The sequence below is a fragment of the Arvicola amphibius genome, chromosome 2 (genome assembly GCF_903992535.2).
Source record: "Arvicola amphibius chromosome 2, mArvAmp1.2, whole genome shotgun sequence".
NCBI lineage: Eukaryota > Metazoa > Chordata > Mammalia > Rodentia > Cricetidae > Arvicola > Arvicola amphibius.
In genome coordinates, this window is record NC_052048.2 from 75,692,042 (window position 1) to 75,712,862 (window position 20,821).

Sequence of the window (20,821 nt, forward strand, 5' to 3'; positions counted from 1 at the left end):
ACTCTAAAGACTTCCATTTAGCCTTTCTAACCAGAGTAGCCTTCGCCCCATGGGTCAGGGAACCAGTGTGAGAATTTTCCCCATCTTCTAAGTATCTATGCCAATTATACATTCTGGAACTGGAGAAAGACCACAGGATGAGTTTGGGGACCCTCTGAACCTACTGTGAATCAGCTACAACTCCATTAATCACCTGACCCCCATAAGCCCTTACTCTAACTGGAGGGCCACATTGTTTCTTGGGGTCTCCCAGAATCAGTGTAAATTCAAAACCAGTGTCTAATAGACCCCAGAAAGTCTGACTGTTTCCTTTCCCCCAGGGTACAGTTACCCTTGTGAAAGGCTGTAGGTCCCTCTGGGTGAAGAATTGGAGAAAGATGAACAGTTAAAGTCTGAGGTATTTTATCAAGTCCTTCCTCAGGGGAACCTGAAGTCCCTTCATTCAAGGGTTCTGGGTCTGTAAACTGGCTTATGTCTGGAAATAGATTCACCTGATTCACTGCCCAAGACCGCCTTTTCTACGATCCTCCTTGTAGGAGTGTGGGTGACTCAAAGGCAGCGTTATCACCCCAAAGTCCACCTAGCATGGATGAAGGTCCCAGAAGCCTGCATTCCAGAGCTCTCTGCACAACTCACAAGCAGCTCAGCTGGCCAGTCTCCTCACACAGTGATTGTCGGAGTGGGGGTGGGTGGGTCTTTTAACGTTCCGAGTTTTCTATGCCTAGGAAGTTGAGGGAGCTTTTCTCCTCCCACCAGGAGATATGTTTTAGATCAGAGGAAAAGAGCAACAGAGAGAACAGGAGATGACAGAAGAGGTGTCAGAGGACTTGGGATTTATTTGCTTTCTGATGCTGAGGGTCATGTTTTTAGACAGTGGGGACAAAGGGATAGGTCTTTGTCACTTTTCCCTCTCACGCCCATTTCCGGAGCTTAGCCCTGCACAGAGAGCACACAGGACCTGGTTCACTCTGTGTGTTACCCACAGAATTCTAAGAAGCCTTTTAATATGTCCGAGTCCCAGTGTTCCCACTGGCAGACTGGACTGAACGTCAGCAGCACAGCCCCGGGACCTGAGTCCCTTTGTCCTTTGGAGCACACCTGAGCCCCATGTCTGCTCTATTTCCTCTGACCCAAGGGCCTGGGGCAGGGAGAAGAGATGGAAGCCCAGCAGAGGCGCTGACATGATTGGAATGTTCCCCTGGCTTCTACAATATGTCCTGGAAACTTTTTCCTAAGCTGTCACTGCAGTTGCTCGGATGTCCTTTGAGCCCAGGTCACAGACACAGACCAATGATGAGTTAGAACCTGTAGACATGAGCAGAGTGAGCACCATTCAGAGCCGACTCCTCCTGCATTAGTCAGGGTTCTCTAGAGTAACAGAATGAACACAGAGGGGGGAAGGAGAGAGAGGGAGAGGGAGAGGGAGAGGGAGAGGGAGCGGGAGAGGAGGAGAGGGAGGGGAGGGGGAGGGGAGGGGAGGGGGTGGGAGAGGGAGGGGGGGGGGGGGGGGGGGGAGGGGGGGGGAGAGGGAGAGGGAGAGGGAGAGGGGGAGAGAGACATTTATTGGAATGATTTACAGCTGCATTCTAGCTAATCCTACAATGACTGGCTGTGAACAGAAAGTCCAAAATTCGGTCCCCAAGGCTGGGTGGCTCAGTTTATCTTCAGTATCTTCTGGAATTTTAAAGAAGTAGACTCCAACTCCAGTGGAGGAATGGATGTGCTAGCAAGGTGAGGGCAAGCAGGCAAGGAGCCAAAGTTTCCTTTTTCCAAGTCCTTACATAGGCTTCTCGCAGAAGGTGTAGTCCAGAGTAGAGGTGGATTTTCCAGCCTCAAGATCCCGATCAAAGGCATGTGTCTTCATCCTCAAAATCTGGACCAAAGATGTGTGTCTTCCTACCTCAGAGGTCCAACTTGAAGTGGATTCAGCCACTTCAAGCCAAGCAAAAATAATCCTTCCCAGCTGTGCCCTGCATTTCTGGATTATATTTTATTCCAGATATAGTCAAACGGACAGTCAAGAACAGTCATCACACCATGCTTGGATGTAAATGTTCACCAGGACTGACTAACCATTAAGCTCCATCCCTTACAACCAGTCATTAGGCCTGTTCCCACAACTAAAGACATGCCTCTAATGGCAGTGCAAGTGGGAATGTATGGGGTCAGAGCTACCATAGAGTCCTGGTCTGACATTAAGCCCCCTGCACTCCTTGTGAGAAAAGCATAATTCTGCAGGGGGCAGGATGACCCTGGGTGACAGCTGTTTGGAAAGAACAACACTGGAGAACATAGGAAATAACACCGGCAAAATCTTGTCTGTGTAAATGTCCCATCTGCTCAAGTGGCGAGCCTTGCAGTCTCCTGCTTCCGTTTGTAACACATTTCCAAGTGTAACCTGGGGCAGGGACCCAAAGAGATTTAAAGATGACCGTGTGTGTGGAATGCAGAAGCCTCAGGTATGGCTGTTTAAGTTAGTAAAATCTTCTGTCCGAGGCTAGCTCTGCCTTGGGCATGAAGCAGGACCAGACAAGGACGCGTAAAGCCCTTTACCTCTAAGTGTGCAGAGTGACGTCACACTGGGGCGGCATACTAATTTCACAGCACTACCATTTACCCACATCCCTAGCCGTGTACCTTTTACGTTGTTTGCAGAAAAGTTTATGTCTTCATGGAGCAGGGTTGTATAGTGCAAGGATTTGTCATCTGTCAAGTCGATCTGAGCATTTCACTGTGTATAAAGTGTAACCCGGGAGATGGCTCCGTGGGTGAGTGAATGTAAATGGTGTTTTAGGAGCCTTTAGGGCTGAAGCAGGTCTCTGCACTTTCACAGATAGACAGACACGCATACACGTAAGTAATAAAAGATAGTGAAAACTATCTTTAATATAAGAAAAAAACTTTTAGCTAAATGTGGTAGCATGTATCTATAATCTCAGTACTTGGAAGAAAGATAAGGAGTTCAAGGCCACCCTTGGATACACCCAGGTCTGAAGACATTGTGATGTACTGGTTAGAAAATGGCAAAACAGGAGATTTAAAGGCACCAGGGAACTGAAGAAAACCACGGGCCTCCCGTTAGCAGATGTGAATGGGGCTGAGAAATTCAAGGATGCGATTCTGCCTTTCCATTAACCAGTACTGACCACTCAACCTTCTGGGGTCATGCCAATACTCAACGGCCACAGAGAGCAGTGGTGTGTGACACCCAACAAGGCTCTGTTGCTCTCCCGGTCTATCCTGAGACAGGGGCCCCTGGAGCAGGGTGTGTGTTAGGAAGCTGCCTATCCTAATCTGTGCTGTTGTCTCTGCCAGGAAATGTGAGGAGTTCCTCTGGTCTGCATGGATTGCTTTGTTTGATGTGGCCTGGGACTGACCCAAGTCATGGGTTTTCCCCAACATCCTCAGCTGGATAAATTAATTTGGCACAGAGCAAACAAAAGCAGTTCAGAGGCTTCAAAGGAGGCTGGGGAGTCCTTCTCTTTTATGTCAAAATTCTGTCTTTCAAGCTTTTAATTTTTATGATTTTTAACTATGTGTGATGGCGGGATGGGTTTCTGACGTGTGTCAGTGCTCACAGAGGCTGGATCCCCCCGGGACTGGAGTCATATGGAGTTGTGAGCCACCAGTGCGATGCTGGTCCTCTGGCAGAGCAAAAAATGCTCTCAACCACTGAGCCAAATTTCCAGCAAACCCTTCCGTTTTATAAAGATTGTATGTTTATAAAATTTTAGGATACGCTTCCATCTCATGATGCGAAGCAGGAAGCCACCTAAGCCTGGTGGAAGTGTGGCTGGCAGCTCTGGCTTCCTCTGTGATGCTCCTTGGTCCCACTAACTGCTGGTGCCATAAAGTCGGCTGTTCATGACCACATCCAAAGAGTTGAAGAGTTGGCCAAGCAGGATCCCTCTACTCTTTTCTCTTCTGTCTTGTTCATTATACCCATCTCAATGCCTTCATAACAAACACACTTATACACACACAGCCCCATGCTACATAGTGGCATATATCACAGATACACTCCCCACTACATCACCACACACACATAAATAACACACAAACACTATTCACACTATTGTTTAGAACACGAATAGAATGGGTACCAGACTATATTCTTACACAGCCTAGAATGTTTCCTACACCTTGGATCAAAGGGAAATGCCACTTTTAGAGGAAGAGCGGCGAACCTACGGTCTCCTTATCTCACCATGAGTAATTTGCTATTTCCAGCCAAAGATGCTATTTTCAGCAACTGGTGGCAAAGCTGTCTTCCCTTTCATCAAGCCTGTTCCGGCTCTGTGTCATTTCACCAAGACTATCATCTCCAGCCAGGAAAGTCGTTGGGAAAATAAACATGTACACCACCAGAACACACCAACTTGTTAAGAAAAACAGAAAATACAAAGCTCTGCCTTCTCAAGCCCCTTGGAGGACACCTACTCTGCTGTTGGGCCTTCCCGGGATACTAGCAACTGGAGTTAATTACACAGTAAAGGTGGTGATGGAAAGGGTGAGCTAACAGTGCAGAGTGGCCCTTCTCCTTCCTCCTGCAGCGTTGAATGGATGATGCGCTGACTGCTTGGGATGCAGCAGTAGCAGCATCAGCACAATCCTCAGAACAGAGGATGAGCATGCCGTGCACCAGCCACACAGAACATGGCAGCATTATAGAGGGGATGCATGACTGCCATCCCAATCCGTGAGAGGTGGCGCAGGAGGAAACTGTTCAAGGCCATCCTCTGGCTGCAAAGCAAGTTTAAGGCCAACCTAAGCTGCTTGAGACCCAAACACAAACACTTCCTGGAAGGCCTGAGGTGGAAGCTGAGAACTAAAGCCGTAAAACAGTTGTTTGAGAGAGGAGGGGATGTGAACGAGGAAAAGGAATGGTCCATGCAGAGGCCAGAGGAAAGAGACAAACCACCTCATCCAGAACAGAAAAAGAACAGAAAAGAAGTAATCGGGTCTAGGATTTTAGAGACCAGGTAGGAAATGGGGAAACAGCTTCAGAGAAGTCCTGAAGCCATGCTGGTCATTCCTTGAGAAGACCACCATGATCAGTGTCCTGTCTTACCACAGGGAAGCAGCTGGGACTCCCAGCGAGGCAGCTGTCTCTCTATAGGATCCACTCACCACTCCAGTGGGTGTGGGGAGCAGATGACGACAGTCACTCTGGACCATGTGAGCTCAGATAAGGAAAAGCTCTCGGCGAGTCTGAGGCTCTCCATAGTATACCATTAGGACATGCCACTGAGTGAGAGGGGAGAGCTATGCCTGCAATCCGTCCTAGAGGCACACGCTCCGAGCACCGCTGGGAGATGCTGAGCAGGCTTCAGGGAGGCCAGGGCTCATGCAAGTTATATTTTATTTATTTAGTTTTGCATTTTATTATTTTATTTTGTTTGTGTGTCCCTGTGGAGGTCAAAGAAAAGCCCATAGCAGTCTGTTCTTTTCCTTCCACCAAGTGCATCCTTGGGAGCAAACCAGGTTGGCAGCAAATATCTCTACTCACTGAGCAATGCTGTTGGCCCCTGTCTTGTATCTTTATCCTCAGGGTGGGAAAGGAATGGGCTGGAGAAACAGCTTCAAGGCTAAGATGGTTGCTCTTGTGGAGGACTTGGGTTAGTTTCCAGCACTGATTGACCACCCACAACTTCTGTAACTCCAGCTCCAGGGGCCGGTTACCCTCTTCTGCCTCTACAGGCACTGTATGCACATGGTGCCCAGACACCGATGCAGGAAAAACACCTGTGAACAACAAAGAGCAAACAAAAAGAAAATAAAAGAAATATTATAATGTATTATTATTTTTAAAATTGTTATGTATTTGTTGGTACCTGTGGAGGCCAAAGGAAGTCATCAGATCCCCTGGACCTGGAGTTAAAGACGGTTGTGAGTCACCACATGGGTGCTGGGAATCAAACTCAGGTCCTCTGGAAGAGCAGAAAGTGCTCTTAGCCACTTAGCCATCTCTCTAGTCACAAGGAAGGGAGCATTTTAAATATAATTATCCTTATTTAAGTATATTTTTAAGAAAATTTTATTACATACATTATTTATTGATTTATTTACTTATGTATTTGTGTATATGTGGGTGTAGTCCCCCTTAGCATGTTTATGAGCACGTGGGTAGAGGTCAGAGGACAGGTTCCAGCAGTTGGTTCACTCTTTCCACCACGTGGGACTCAGAGATGGAACTCAGGTTGTCGGGATCGGAGGCAAATGCCTTTACCTGCTGAGCCATCTCACCATCCCAGAGCTGTCTCTGGTGATAGAAAGTCAGTCATCAGACCTAAGACCTAGTTACCAGTTAGAACAGGGAGAGCCTCAGGGAAATGTGGGAGGATGAATAAGATCAAGCTACATCATATGCATGTATGAAATCCATACCAAATTAGTCAGGCTATCATGCTAAAAATGTACAAACTAAAAGCCTAAAAGAAATACAAGAGGGCTGGAGAGATGGCTCAGAGGTTAAGAGCTCAGACTTCTCTTACAGAGGTCCTGAGTTCAATTCCCAGCAACCACATGGTGGCTCACAACCATCTGTAATGAGGTCCGGTACCCTCTTCTGGCCTGCAGGCATGGAGGCTGAACACTGTGTACATAATAAATAAATAAATAAATCTTTAAAATAAAAAGTAAAAAAGAAATACAAGAATGGAGAGCAGGTACGGTATGAGTGGGAACAGAAGTCTGAGAGATGGACCATCAACACTTGACCCAAGCCCGAAGCTCTCAGAAGCGTCAGAGATGAACACTCATGTTAGCAAGATGTGGACAAAGATCCAGGAATGAAAAATGTGGCAATATTGCCAAGATTACCAGGCAACCTATAGCACATGCCCAATCTAGGAACTTGTGTAAATAACCGAACAGTAGGAAGAGATTTGTACGTGTGTGTGTGTGTGTGTGTGTGTGTGTGTAAATACAGTCTCCTTCAGAGAAAGAAAAGCCCACTTTAAAGGGCACACCTGCTGTCTTAGTCAGGGTTTCTATTGCTGCAATGAAACACCATGTCCAAAGCCACTTGAGGAAGAAAGGGTGTATGTGGCTTACACTTCCACAGCACTGCCATCAAAGGGAGTCAAGACAGGAGCTTACTCATGACAGGAACCTGGAGGCAGGAGCTGATGCCAAAAGCCATGGAGGAGTGCTGCTTACTGGCTTGCTTTTAATGGTTCGCTCAGGAAGCATAGGACCCAGGACCACTAGCCTGGGGGAGGGGGCACACAATTAGCCTGGCCCTCCCCATGAAATGCCTACAACCTCATCTTAAGATCTTAAGATTTGAGGTTTCCTCTTCTCAGGTGACTCTAGATTGTGTCAGATGATATAAAACAAGTCAACACACCCCTAGATTACTCTATTATAGTATAATAGAGTACCATAACCAGGGAAGTAAGAGTGTAACACTCTACCGTTGAAGATATGGCATGGAAGATATGCTGGGTGTACTGTTGTGCGCAAAAAGGCACGTGATGAGATAGTCTTGGGCGCAGGTCTGTTCCCCATAAAAATGTACACTCTCAGCTCTGTAAGGGACAGTCTGGAAGGAATGATCAAACGTTAATGGAAGATTATTCCAAACGAGTACTACTTTTGTCTTTATGCTCTCTGTGTTACTTCAAGTTTCATTTAAATTTTTTCTTATTATTATTAGCTTTCTTTCTTTTTTCTTTCTTTTTTTTGTTCGAGACAGGGTTTCTCTGTGTAATAGCCTACATGTCCTGGATCTAACCTTGTAGGCCAGGCTGGCCTTGAACTCACAGAGATCCACCTGTCTCTGCCTCCCAAGTGTTGAGATTAAAGATCTGTATCACCATGCTGGGTTCCTTCTTTGTTTTCTTGGTGTATGTGTGTATGGTGTGTGTGCTCCTGTTTGTGTGTGCACATATGTGTATGGGCATGTGTGAATATATATGTGCATGCATGTGGATGTTAACTCTTGGCATCAGGTGTCTTCTTCAATCGCTTTCCCCTTTATAATCTGAGACAGCCATCCCTCACTAAGCCTGAAGCTTGCTGATTGGCTATGCTGGATAGCAAGCCCGAGGGAGCCCCGTATTTCTGCCTCCCAGGCACCAGGGTTATAGTGTCACTGAGCCTTGCTCTCGGCTTGCACACTGGGGATTAAACTCAGGGGCTTATGTATGCCATCTCCTTTTTGCTTTGTTTTGTTTTTTGTTTTTTTGAGACAGGGTTTTCTCTGTGTAGCCCTGGCTCTGTAGACCAGGCTGACCTCCAACTCACAAAGCTCCGCCTGCCTCTGCCTCTCGAGTGCTGGGTTTAAAAGCGTGCGTCATTACTACCACCTCGCGCCATATCCTAACCCTCTTCCTTTAAAAAAAAATCTTTTTATTTTAAAAAGATTTTTATTTGCTTTACAGAAAAGTCATTTTCCTTTTGGAAGTGCTGCTGAATGAGCCTAGGGCCTTGCATGTGTGAGGCAGGCGCTCAGCTACCGAGCTACAACCGCAGCCTTCTGGAAACAGTACGGAACGCCACGCCCAGTTTCCTCTACTCTCCGCCTTTCCTGACAAGGCCCATTTGTGGCAATGAAGAAACCGATATCAATGCCGCACAACTGAGATGCATGCTCCGTTCAGACTTCTGCTCTCTAATGTCCTCTGTCCTAAGAGTCCATCCAGGATATCGAGTCACATTTAATCCCCGGTTCTCTTTTCGTTCTTGTCCTTGCTTCTTAGTTATTCATGATCTTGACAGTCTGAGGAACACTGGTTTGTAGTCTGTCTCTCAGTCGGGATAGCACTAATATTTTTCTCAGGCTTCAACTGGGGTGCAGTGCTGTGGGACAATGGTACCTTGTATTTTAGATAAGCGCTGATTGACCAGTAGCCAGGCAGGAAGTATAGGCGGGGCGACCAGGCAGGAAGCAGAGGCAGGGCAACAGAATTCCCGGAAGAGGAAAGCTCAGTCTTGCGGCCAGATGCAGACGATGCAAGATGTGACTGCCTTGCTGAAAAAGGTACCAAGCCATGTGGCTAACACAAACAAGAATTATGGGCTAATATAAGTTATAAGAGTTAATAAGAAGCCTGAGATACTAGGCCAATCAGTTTATAATTAATGTAGACCTCTGTGTAGTTTCTTTGGGACTTAACAACTGCGGGAACCAGACGGGACAGAAATCTTTGTCAACAGTGCAGGTCTCTGGGAGGAGGACCACAGGAATGAAGGTGGTTTCCCTCATGCTATTGACACAGCTTGTCACTGGGCCTTGATTTTGATTGCTTGGCTAAGGTACTACTTGCTGAGTGTCTCCGGTGGGAAATGAAGAGTCCCCCCACCCCACCCTTGTATAGTGTACTGTTTGTAAGGAAGTCACTGTACAGTTCACACTAAAGAGTCCGGACTCAGCTCTGCCTCCTTGAAGCCAATTGGTCACGAGACTCACTTGTCCTTGTAGATGAGGGATTTTTCTCTCTCCTCTCGTGCAGTTATCCTATCATGTACTGTCTTAGAGTTTCTCTGGTTGTGACTAAAAACACGATGACCAAAATTAACTTGGGGAGGAAAGGGCTTATTTTACTGTATAGCCTGTGTCAAGCTGACATAAAACCAGCCAGCATTCCTGTCTATTCTGTTATCAGGTTCAACACACTGATGTTTGTCGTGTGTTTTAGATATCATCCCTTATTATTTTATTTTGTTGCTCAGTTATCTCCTGCTTTGGCCATTGGGAGTGCTTTCAGTTTTCCCATTGTGCTCCCATCTGTCCACATGTTGTGGCATTTTGTCTGTGTGTGTGTGTGTGTGTGTGTGTGAGAGAGAGAGAGAGAGAGAGAGAGAGAGAGAGAGAGAGAGAGCAAGCGCGTGTGTTTGCATGTGTATGTGAGCACATTTGGGACTACTTCCTTACTTTTGGGCACTATGAGATGCTCCATTATCTCCTCAATGTGGCCTCCTTCCCAGACATAATCAGTCCTTCCTCCAAGAAGGCCTGGGTCCTCTAATTAGAAAATGGAATTAGAAACCATGATCTAAGCCGGGAGATGTTGGTGCATGCCTTTAATCCCAGTACTCAGGAGACAGAAGTCAGCCTGGTCTCCAGGACAGCCAGGGTTACCCTGTCTCAAAATGAAACAAAACTAATGGATGGACAGATGGAAAGGAAGGAAGGAAGGGATGGAGGAAGGAAAGAAACCAGGATCTATGCATTTCAGTGTATGTATAGGAATGGGTTACAAAGCAGCTTTATTTTGGCAAAGCAACATCAGGCAGTGTGTCTTAATGGCAAAACTAAGAGTCGCTAAGGGGAGGTTGGAAAGGGGTGGGCACTGTCCTTGGGAGAAGAATATGGATGGATCATAGGACCCTCACAGAGCAAGGAAAGGACCTGACCCTGTCTTGGGTCTTTTCCAGAGTGGAGTTAGGATTCTTCCACCATGAGACAATAACAATAGTCATGGGACAATGGAGAACTGGTTGTGATCTCTCTCTCTCTCTCTCTCTCTCTCTCTCTCTCTCTCTCTCTCTCTCTCTCTCTCTCTCTCTCTGTGTGTGTGTGTGTGTGTGTGTGTGTGTGTGTGTGTGTAGAGGCCAGAGGCCAGCACCATGTCTCTTCCTCCAGTACTCTCTACCTCACTTTTTGAGACAGGGCTCCTCATTAGCCTGGAATTTCCTGATCAGGTTATTAGGCCGGCTGGCGGCAAGTTGCACAGACCCACCTCATTGTTTCTGCCTCTCTGGGGCCAAGATTATAGGTGCACACCACAGTACCCTATGTTTATGTGGGTGCCGAGACCAGAACTCAGGTCCTCGGCTTGTGCAGCGAGCACTCTGCCAGTGGAGTCATTGCCTCAGCTCCTGGCTATGGATTTGATGAACTGGGCCAACCCCAGTTACATGACTGTTAACTCTGTACAACATAAAGGCTTTGTCCTCCGTGGAAGACACTGCAGAAGGAACAGTGAGTGTGGCATGTGTCAGTTGATAACTGGAGCTTTTCCCATGGATTTGGACATTCGTAGCCCTGCGCTCTGTCCTTGTGAATCAGGATCAGACTCCAGTTCCACCTGCACATCTCTCATCTCTGGCTACTGCTCCCATTCCTGGACAGTTTTGTGAGATCCCTCAAGCCAAACAACGGTGCAAACTTTTCAAAAATTTTGTCTTCTTTTATTTTCTTTTTTGTCAGACAGTAAAAGTAAGTAATTTTCACGCATTCGTTCACAGAAAGGGAAGCCTTGATGAGAAGACACCACAGACCTAAACACACAGGGTCTGCACTGTAGGCCTGGGAAGGGATCCAGGAGCACTTTGTACCTCCCCCCGAGTCACAGTGCTGGAAGGTGAATGCCAAGCCTTGCTTGGGTCTCTAGATTTTTCAAAAGTCAGCAAGCAACTTACCATGACCCCTCTGTCACAGTGTGACATGTTCAAGTGATGAAAATCCAGACTCAAACTGGATTTAGAATTTAAAATTGCATTCATTTAAAACTGCAGCATACCTGCCTTTTGCCCTCAATATGCTAGGTCAGCCTTTGATCCAAATCAGCAGAGGCCTGGAGAAAACAAGGAAATGAATAAGTCCTTTCTTCCCAGTCTCATGCTCAGAAACCCACACGCCCGGAAGCAAGAGCAGCAAGGGCTTTCTGTGCTAAGGCTAAAACACATTTAAAGAAGAAAGAGCTCAATAAGCTGTGAATGTTCATTCTTCTTCGTTATTTTGTGGCAAATAAGCTTTTTCTCTAAGCCAAAGGAGATATAATCAAAATAATTTGTTGCCACACCTGCACTCCAGATCTCCTGGGAAGAATGAGTTCGCTTGACTTGGCAGTATTGATGCTTTAGATGAGATAATTATCATGATGGTGCCTGTCCCGTGTGCTGTGCAATGTTTAGAAGCATCCCTAGCCTCACTCATTAGCTACTAGTCGTGAACCCTTCTCAACCAACCAAAGCTATCTCCAGACATTGACAACTAACTGTGCCTTTCAGGCAACGAGGGGAAGCATGTGCAGTTGAGAACCACGGGTAATGTCAAATCTTCTGTATTCACCATGACAGAGCACTCTGCTTTCCTTGCTGTGGTAAAACCTCTGATGAAAAGAATCTTAGGAGGAGGAAAGGGTCTATTTCAGCTTACTCCTCCAGGTCACAGCCCGTCACTGAGGGAAGTCGGGGCATGAACTAAAGCCACGGACGATACTGCTGCTGCCTCCCCACTCACTCATTCACTCTGCTCTCAAATCTATGTAAGTCTTCTTACATAGATCAAAGACAAGGCCCACATGTCTAGGGATGGTGTCACCCACACTGGACTGGGTCTTCCCGTATCAATCATTCATCCAGGCAATTTCTCATAGACATGGCCACAGGTCAGTCTGATTGGGCAATTCTTCAGTTAAGGTTCCCTCTTCCCACATAACACTGGGTTGTACCAAGATGATAATAAAAACTAACCAGGACAGGGGAAAACAAATTTTATAGTGAGTTATAACTATCTTATAAAGAAAGGCATTGTCTTAGTTACAGTTTCTATTGCTATGAAAAGACACCATGACCACAGAACTCTTAAAAAGGAAAACATTTAATTGGCTGGCTTACAGTTCAGAGGTTCAGACAGTCATCATCACGGTAGGACATGGTGGCATACAGGTAGACATGGTGCTGGAGAAGGAGATGAGAGTTTTATATCTTGATATGCAGGCAACAGGAAGTAAACTGAGATATTGGGCGTGCCTTGAACATATATGAGACCTCAAAGCCTGCCTCCATAGTGATACACTTCCTCCAGCAAAGCCACCCCCTTACTCCAACAAAACCACACCTGCCGATAGTGCAACTCCTTTGGGGGACCATTTTCTTACTAACCACCATAGGCATCTTTTATGCCATAGGACATATAGTTTGTCTCTGACCCAATGTAAACAAAACAGTCAAGAAGAAGAGGAAGAGAAAGACGAGGAGAGATCAGCTGTAGTGGCTTGAATGATAAGGCTTCCTCATAGGCTCATTCCTTTTGCATGTTTATTCCCAATTGATGAACTGATTAAGGATTAAGAGGTATGGCCTTGTTGGAGTAGATATGGCTTTGTTGGAGAAGATGTGTCATGGGGTGGGCTTTCAGGTTTCAAAAACCCATGCTAGGCCTAACCTATCTGTCTGTCTGTCTATCTATCTATCTATCTATCTATCTATCTATCTATCTATCTATCATCTATCTATCTATCATCTATCTATCTATCTATCTATCTATCTACTGTGAATGCTTTAATGGATCTTAATGAGACTTCCTGGTAGAAACTTGGAAGCCAGTAGTTCTGAGAGCAATGTAGGCCAGACTCAAGAATAAGCAAGTGCCCCATAGACCATTCTTGTGATATTTTGACAAAGAATGTGGCTGTTTTATGTCCTTGTCCTCAATATCTGTCTGAGGCTAAACTGAGGAGTTTTGGGTTAATGGTTCTGGCAGGGGATTGCAAGATAGTCTAGTATTAACTGTGTCCTGAGGTTATTAATGAACAGCTTTAGGCAGATTTATACCAAAAAAGAGCAGGCAGGGCAGAAGGAAATACAAAATGTACAGTTTGAGGAGCAAAAGAGCCCCCAGGAAATGTAATGTTGGAGTCAAGTCCTGTTAAATGGACCAAAAGGAGTGATGATCTTGGGTCAAGACATCACCCAGCTAATTCAGCAACCTGTGAAAGGAGCAAACCTGAGGGATTTGCTTGGCTTAGAAACCATCAACAAGTCAAAGTTTCTACAAACGTGAGTCATCAAGAGGGCCAAGTTTCAGCCCAAGTAAGCAGCAGAACTTGGCAGCTTCGCCTTGTGGTTCTGGCTTAAGTGTCAAGGATAAAGGAGGGGGTTATTGAATCTTCCTCCACGGTTAAAGTGCTGAGGTCATGCATTAGGCAAGGCAGTCACTGTATGGAGGCCCAGAGAAGCCATTTCTCAAAGCTGTGAAGGTAAAACCTAGATTGCATTGGAGACCACAAGGTGTGGGAGATGCCAGAGCCCTGGAATATTTGCCGAGGAGAGTTATAGACCAAGCTTGGAACCAGCCCAAGAGAGAGAAGTGTGTTTCAGTCAACAAAGCTAAAAGGAGTTGGAGATCTGGAGAGTACTTTGACATCAGACATGGAAATGCAAAATTTAGAGTTTGCCTTGCTGATATTTGGTTCCAGTATTTGGAACAAAAGGGAGTGATATTTGATTTTTGCTTCCATTATTTCCTTACTATACTCCTTTTACACCCCCTTTGGACTGGGAGGAAATTTTGATTTTGTTTTTACAGGGAGTTACAATTAAAAGATAGGGTTGATGACAGGTGGTCGTGGTGCACTCCTTTGGTCCCAGCACCTGGCAGGAAGAGGCAGATGGATCTTCAAGTCTGAGACCAGCCTGGTCTACAGATCGAGTTCCAGGACAGGCAGGGCTGTTACACAGAGAAACCCTGTCTCAGAAACAAAACAAACCAACCAAACAAAAAAGGTCACTTTGAGTCTCAGAAGAGACTTTGAACTTGTAAACAGTGTTGAGACTGGGGGACTATGAGGACTTTTGATGTTGGAGTGAATGCATTTGCACTATGATGTGACTACAAGGCCATGAGCCAGGGAGTGGAATGTGGAGGTTTGGATGCGAATGGCCTCCCTAGGTTCACGTGTGTGCACGCTTAATTAACTATCATCATCTGGAAATATCTTAACTCACAATCTGATGTCTGGCCTGTGGTAGCTCAAAAACTAACTACTGTAGGATGACGTTCAAAGACAGTTGTTAGCCTGTTTAGAAGGCCTAAGCTTCCTCACCCCTGAGGGAAGCAGCTACTGGAAGGTTTCTGTTAGGGCTAAAATTATAATTCTTGGCTGGGGTCAGATCCACGTGATGATTCTATGAAAATTTAGAGTGGTCCCCACGCTATCATTCGCTCACTTTTATGGGAATACACTATAGTTATAATTGGATTAAACATCTGAAGAAGGCATATCTTGGAAGTAATGAGACATAATGAGTCAGGGACAGAGCAGATAATGGCCTCTGGGAATCCTAGAAGGTTAAGGTCTTTTTACTTTTATGTTTTTGACAGGGCTCACGTCACTCAGGCTGTCCTCCAGCTCCTTACATAACCGAGGATGACCTTCAGCTTCTAATTCTTCTGTAAGTGCTGGGACTACTGCGTGGTGCTGAGGATTGAACCCCCGGCTTTGTGCATGCTAGGCAAGCGCTCTACCAACTAAGCTATAGTCTGTGAACTCTGGAAGCCTGTTAAGTTATCAGGGAACAATACTGCCAAAGAAACCCTCAGACTGGCCTGTTACAATCTACGACAGGTAAAGTCCCCAGAGCACACCACGTCCCACCTCCACACCAGCAGGAAACACCACGGCTCCAAGCAGCATCATTTCCAGTGCTACTCAGAGATGGCCACTGGGGGTGAGGATCAGAGAGTGACCTCAGAGCACAGCACAATGACAAGACACACAAAACCCTGTGTTTGCCAGACCTTCTCTCAAGTCCATGTTCAAGCTCCGGGGAATGCAGCTTAGGGAGAAGAAGACTTCTTTTAGTTGACAGTTAAGAAGGCCAAGGCCTGTCATGGTGTCCAGACATGGTGGCAGGAACATGGAGCAACTGGCCACATTGTGTCAGAGAGAGATAAATGCTGGTGCTCCATTCAATCCTCCCTTCTTTTTATTTAGTCTGGAACCCCAGGCCATGGGGTCATGCTGCCTAAATGCCTGGTGGATTTTCTTCCTCAGTGAAACATATTCATGGACAACCCAGAAGTGTGTCTCCTAGCTAACTCCAAATCCAGTCAACTTGAGGATGAAGACAGATATCAGAGTGGCACATCTCTAAAAGAGAAATTGTCCACTGTTGCCCCTTCCTGGAACATCAGACCAGGAGATAAGGGGTAAACAGCCTGAAATGGAATATCTCTGGCAATGAGAAGAAAGGAAAATATGGATACAGCCTCAGGATGCTCCATCTTCACAGGGCAAGAGGTGGGAGAGCCATGAGTAGGCTGAAGTCTATGTCTTGGTCAGCACCTTGGTGCCCTCATTCATCCTTTCTTACTAACTGCAAGAATGCGTCTGTCCAAGATTTACTGTGATAACTTCCACAATGGAAGCAATTAAGGTGTCTCCATGAGGGGCTATTTAAACGTCTGCTTCCTCCACAGCTGAAAGACTGGGTGCTCTTGTGGCAACGGATCGCTAGTGTTCATGTTCCAGTTCTCTGGCAATAATTTCCCTATATCTCGGTGAACTCAGTGAATGCCCTATTCTGTCTGATCTTTACAGAGTTTGTTAACTAATAACTAAGTCCAAACATCAACGTCCGGTCAAAATCCTTGAACTATACTTGCCTTTGTTGCGCTGGACCCCAATTATCTCATCAGCCATATTCTCCCTAGGAACACTTCTTTGAACTTGAAAAAGAGACAGAGCAGATGGGGCCCCCACACCTGGCTGGCATGCCCGTGCGTGTCTGTACAGCAGGTGTGGGTGTGGAGTCAACACCTAGACTGGAACAAGGACTTGCGGTGTGCTGCCGGGGGAGGCAGAAGCACAAGGGGCAATGGCATTTGCTCCAGATCTGGGAGAATGAGTGATGTTTTATTTCTAACAGAGGATTGGTATTTGCAGACATGGCCATTATCAGGAACTGGCAGTGCGGTGTGGCAATTGGATTGAAAGGGCAATGGAACTCCTCTGAGAAGTTTATCGGAGCAGGACAAAAGGTGTTCAGGGTTCCGAGGGTGATCGGACACAGGGGGATCTGGCCAGCACAGCAGGGGCTGGGGGAGATGTGGTGGAGTTAGGGATACTGGTGAAGTACTTCTTGTCTAGGAAGATTTCACTCAGAGCTCATCATTCTCTGACCCACAAGAACTCAGGACGGTGCCTGAATAAGTCGCCGCCTGCCTCTGTTGACCCTATGAAGGCACAATGTCTCAAGAGAGACCCTTCTGGCTAAGTGAGGTCTGCACACTTTCATGTGGGACATGATCAGATCAGGCGGCCCTAGGCTTGGATATAAGACCACGAGATGGTTGAACAAGCTCTCCACTGGCCTACGAACCTCTTCTAAGGAAACAGTCTACCCAGGAGGCAGCTCCAGCAAAGAAAAGATCTGGAGTGTCCCACTGCAGCAGGGAGAGCAAGGCACTCATACCCTTTCCCATGATACTAAAGAGAACGCTTAACTAAGCCAGAGGTCAGTCTCAGACTGGAATGTGCACCTGCTCCCGCCCATCAGGAGGGAAGTTTGGTGGGACAACCATGGGATGCTGAAGGGCAGGACAATGACAGTGAAGCTTTGTTTTTGCGTTCTTTTGGACTCCCAGTGTAACTCACTTCTTCAAGGTCCCAAGAAATTGCACTACTCACAGATAGTCCAGGAAAATGCCGCTAAGTCAGACGAAGGAAAGAGGAGGGAGAAGGGAAGGTGCTCCACACTCTGGGAACGTCCTTCCTTGTCACCCTCGCCACCGTGTCCCTTTAACCCTACTCTCCAACTCACCACACACGTGAGGCTTGAGCAGCTGGCTTTTTTTTTTTAATGGCTTTTTTCACCCTGCTCCAGAGTTTCTTCCCTCACCAAGGAACCTGATCCTGGAGCCTCCTCCACAGTGTGGAGTCCATGCCACACCACAGTTAACCTCACCTTACTGTCTCAGGTCACCTCTCCTGGGTACTGGGCATCAGTCCCCGATGGTGATGCACAGTGGCACCTGATGGGACAGCTGCTCCAGTGTGGACGTTCAGTCTAAGCAGCCTGTGGCGATGGGTCCTATCTCTGGTGCCTGTTGGCTTGTTTTGTTCCCAAAGCTGGAAGGACAGCCGGGTAGATGGGAACCCTCTTGTACTGTAATCTGAGTGGCTATGATGGCCTTGGGGAACTGTGGGCTGATTCCCCTAATCCCTAGCGCTCCTAATCAGAAAGCTTTTGCCAGCTGGCATGATGCTATAAGTAGAAAATGCCACAGTTGACCTCACCTTCGTCTCTGGAAGTCACAGTCAAAAATGTGAGCACATTAAAGCATTGCACAAGGGCTGGCAAGGCACTCTGTGGGCAAAGGTGCCCACTGCCAAATCTGACGGCCTGAGTTTGACATCTGGGAAGCACATGGTGGAAAGAGAGAACCCACTCCTGAAAGTTGTCTCTGACCCCCACTCATGTGGACACCCAAACATTTACACTCATACATAATAAACAAGTTAATATAATTCTTAAGGATATTCTAAGACCAGGCAGCGGTGGCACATGCCTTTAATTCCAGCACTTGAAAGACAGAGACAGGTGGGTCTTTATGCATTCCAGGCCAGCCTGGTCTACAAAGTGAGTTCCAGGACAACCAAGGCTACAGCGAAACCTTGTCTCAAAATAAACAACAACAACAATTCTGTAAAATTACTTCCAGGCTGTGGTGTATACAAATGTGTAGGAAACATCAATGAATTTCATATTTTGACTTGGTTCATGGTTTGATTTAGGTCCCATTACCTAGATATCTCACTACGATTCTCACAGTTATTCTCAAATCTAAAATATGTCAGCTTTTTGTGAGACAAGATATAACTATGTAGCTCTTGCTAGCCTGGAACTCACTACATAGACCAGGCCAGCCTTGAACTTGGAGATCCATCAGCCTCTGGCCCTGAGAACTGGGACTAAAGGTGTATAATACCACACCCGACTAGCATTTTGGATCAAGATACTAGCCAGTGCTTTTTCCAGAGTCTTTGACTCACTCCAGGAGAAGCCCACAATTGGGGGTCAGGGGTCAAGAGGTGGGTGGAGTGGAGTTGTTTGGCAGTTGCTCTGATATCAGGTCTGGTTGAGTCACTGGGTATGCTGAGAGCTAGCAAGGGAAGAAGGCGTCTCTCCTGCTTGCTTCCTCACTTCCTCTATTCCCTCCCCTCCCATGACCCTCACTGGCTACCTCCTCCCTGGTCCATGAATTCCTTGGAATTTCCTGCCTACCTCTTCCTCCTGCTTCAGACAATAAACTCCAGACACTGTGACAGTGACATTTTAGGTCCTCAATAGGAAGCCCTAATCCAAGGATCTACAAAGTACCCAGCAATCCTTGTGGTTTTGTGTGTGTGTGTGTGTGTGTGTGTGTGTGTGTGTGTGTGTGTGTGTGCCCGTTACTCTAACCCAAGTGGACCATGCAATTCCTATCTGGGACACGGACCATGCGACAGACAGTAAACCTCTGCAGAGGTAGATGGGTTTTAAGGACACAGACCTGTCAGAGCAAGGCAGTTCACGAGGCTCTGTCATCAGAGCCTGGTAGCTACCCTTGGAGGACAACACTCCCAGATTCTAAGGATGAACTGCTGGAAAGGGCCCAAAGCTTGCCCAATACCGCTGTCTTAGTTAGGGTTTCTATGACTGTGAAGAGACTCAGTAACTCTTATGAAGAAAACATTTAATTGAGGTGGCGGCTTACAGTTTCAGAGGTTCAGTCCATGATTATCATGACAGGGATCGTGGCAATATGCAGGCAAATGCCATCACATTCTGACCAGAAGGCAGCAGGAAGTCAACTGACTGTCACACTGAGTGAAGCCTGAAAAAAAAGAGCCCACCCCCACAGTGAGACACGTCCTCCAACAAGGCCACACCTTCTAATAGTGCCTCTGGGGGGGGGGGACATTTTCTTTCAAACCACCACAACCACCGTCAATGTCAACTTCAAATGCAGCTGCAACCCTCACTCGCACCACAAATTAAATCCAGGGCTCTTTTGCCCTTGAACAAGCTACGCCAGCCCCCTGGGTGTTTACATGTGAAGGCCCTCCTGGTCCGGCCTTTACCTGGCTAAGACGCAGTTCACGTCAACTAGTATGCCACACAGTCTTGTGACATTCTCACAGCTGACCCATGATAGTATTTCTTCTCACTTTTATGGATACAGACACTGAGGCTGGGGGCTCTGGGAATCGTCTGGGAGTAGTCTGACTTGCAGGCACGAGGACTCTGAGTTTGATCCCCAGAACTCATGAAAAAAAAACCTGGCATGGAAGACAAGCTTGCAATTCCAGTGCAGGGAGGCAGAGACAGGAAGATCCCAGAGAAGAGGCCCGCCAGAGAGCCTAGTCAGGGAGCGCCAGGTTCCAGAGAAAGCCTGGTCCGTACTGTGCTAGCCAATGTCATAGTGGCACAAGTAGATGTGGCCTGTGTCCATCTAAGTTCTGGAACTTTCCCAACCCCGATCCTTATCATTCTTTTTTTTCTAAGAATTTTATTATATATAGATATATAGATATATATCTATATATGTATAGTGTTCTGCCTGCATGTATGTCTGCACATGAGAAGAAGGCACCTGATCTCATTGTAGATGGTTGTGAGCCACCATGTAGTTGCTGGGAATTGAACTCAGGACCTCTGGAAGAGCAGTCAGAGTTCTTAACCTCTGAGCCATCTCTCCAGCCCCTCCTTAGCATTCTTTACCCTCTTGTAGGTTCCTGTTTTTCTTATAGCTCCCTTGTGATCTCAACCACAGCTTTCAAATGATTTGATTATTCATAAGGCTGAGCTTACAAACATGGACCCCTTTTTATCTTCTTTTCTGTCTTTTCGTTGAGCTAGGATCTCACCATATAGTTCTGGCTGATCTGGAATTCTCTGTAGACCAGGCTGGTCTTGAACTCACAGAGATCTGACCGTCCCTGCCTCCAGTGTGTGCCGCCACACTTGACTTGGGTTTCCTTTTTAATGGTGATTTTCTATATTGTTCCATCTTTTCAAAACATGGTGTGTGGGCACAAACTGTAAACAGTTGCTCTGAGGCTCTGCAGAAAAATCCCTTGTTCCCTGCCTGCAGCAGCCC

At 46.6% G+C, this 20,821-nt stretch overlaps 1 long non-coding RNA gene across 1 annotated transcript; it reads right to left on the reverse strand.

The window, feature by feature from the left end:
- Positions 1–5,403: 5,403 nt before the first annotated feature.
- LOC119808238 lies at positions 5,404–17,860 on the reverse strand. The gene is made up of 3 exons (XR_005284406.1): positions 17,644–17,860; positions 11,472–11,525; positions 5,404–5,745 (listed from the first exon to the last, which is right to left on the reverse strand). It is a non-coding gene; the product is annotated as an uncharacterized LOC119808238 (long non-coding RNA).
- Positions 17,861–20,821: the final 2,961 nt, after the last annotated feature.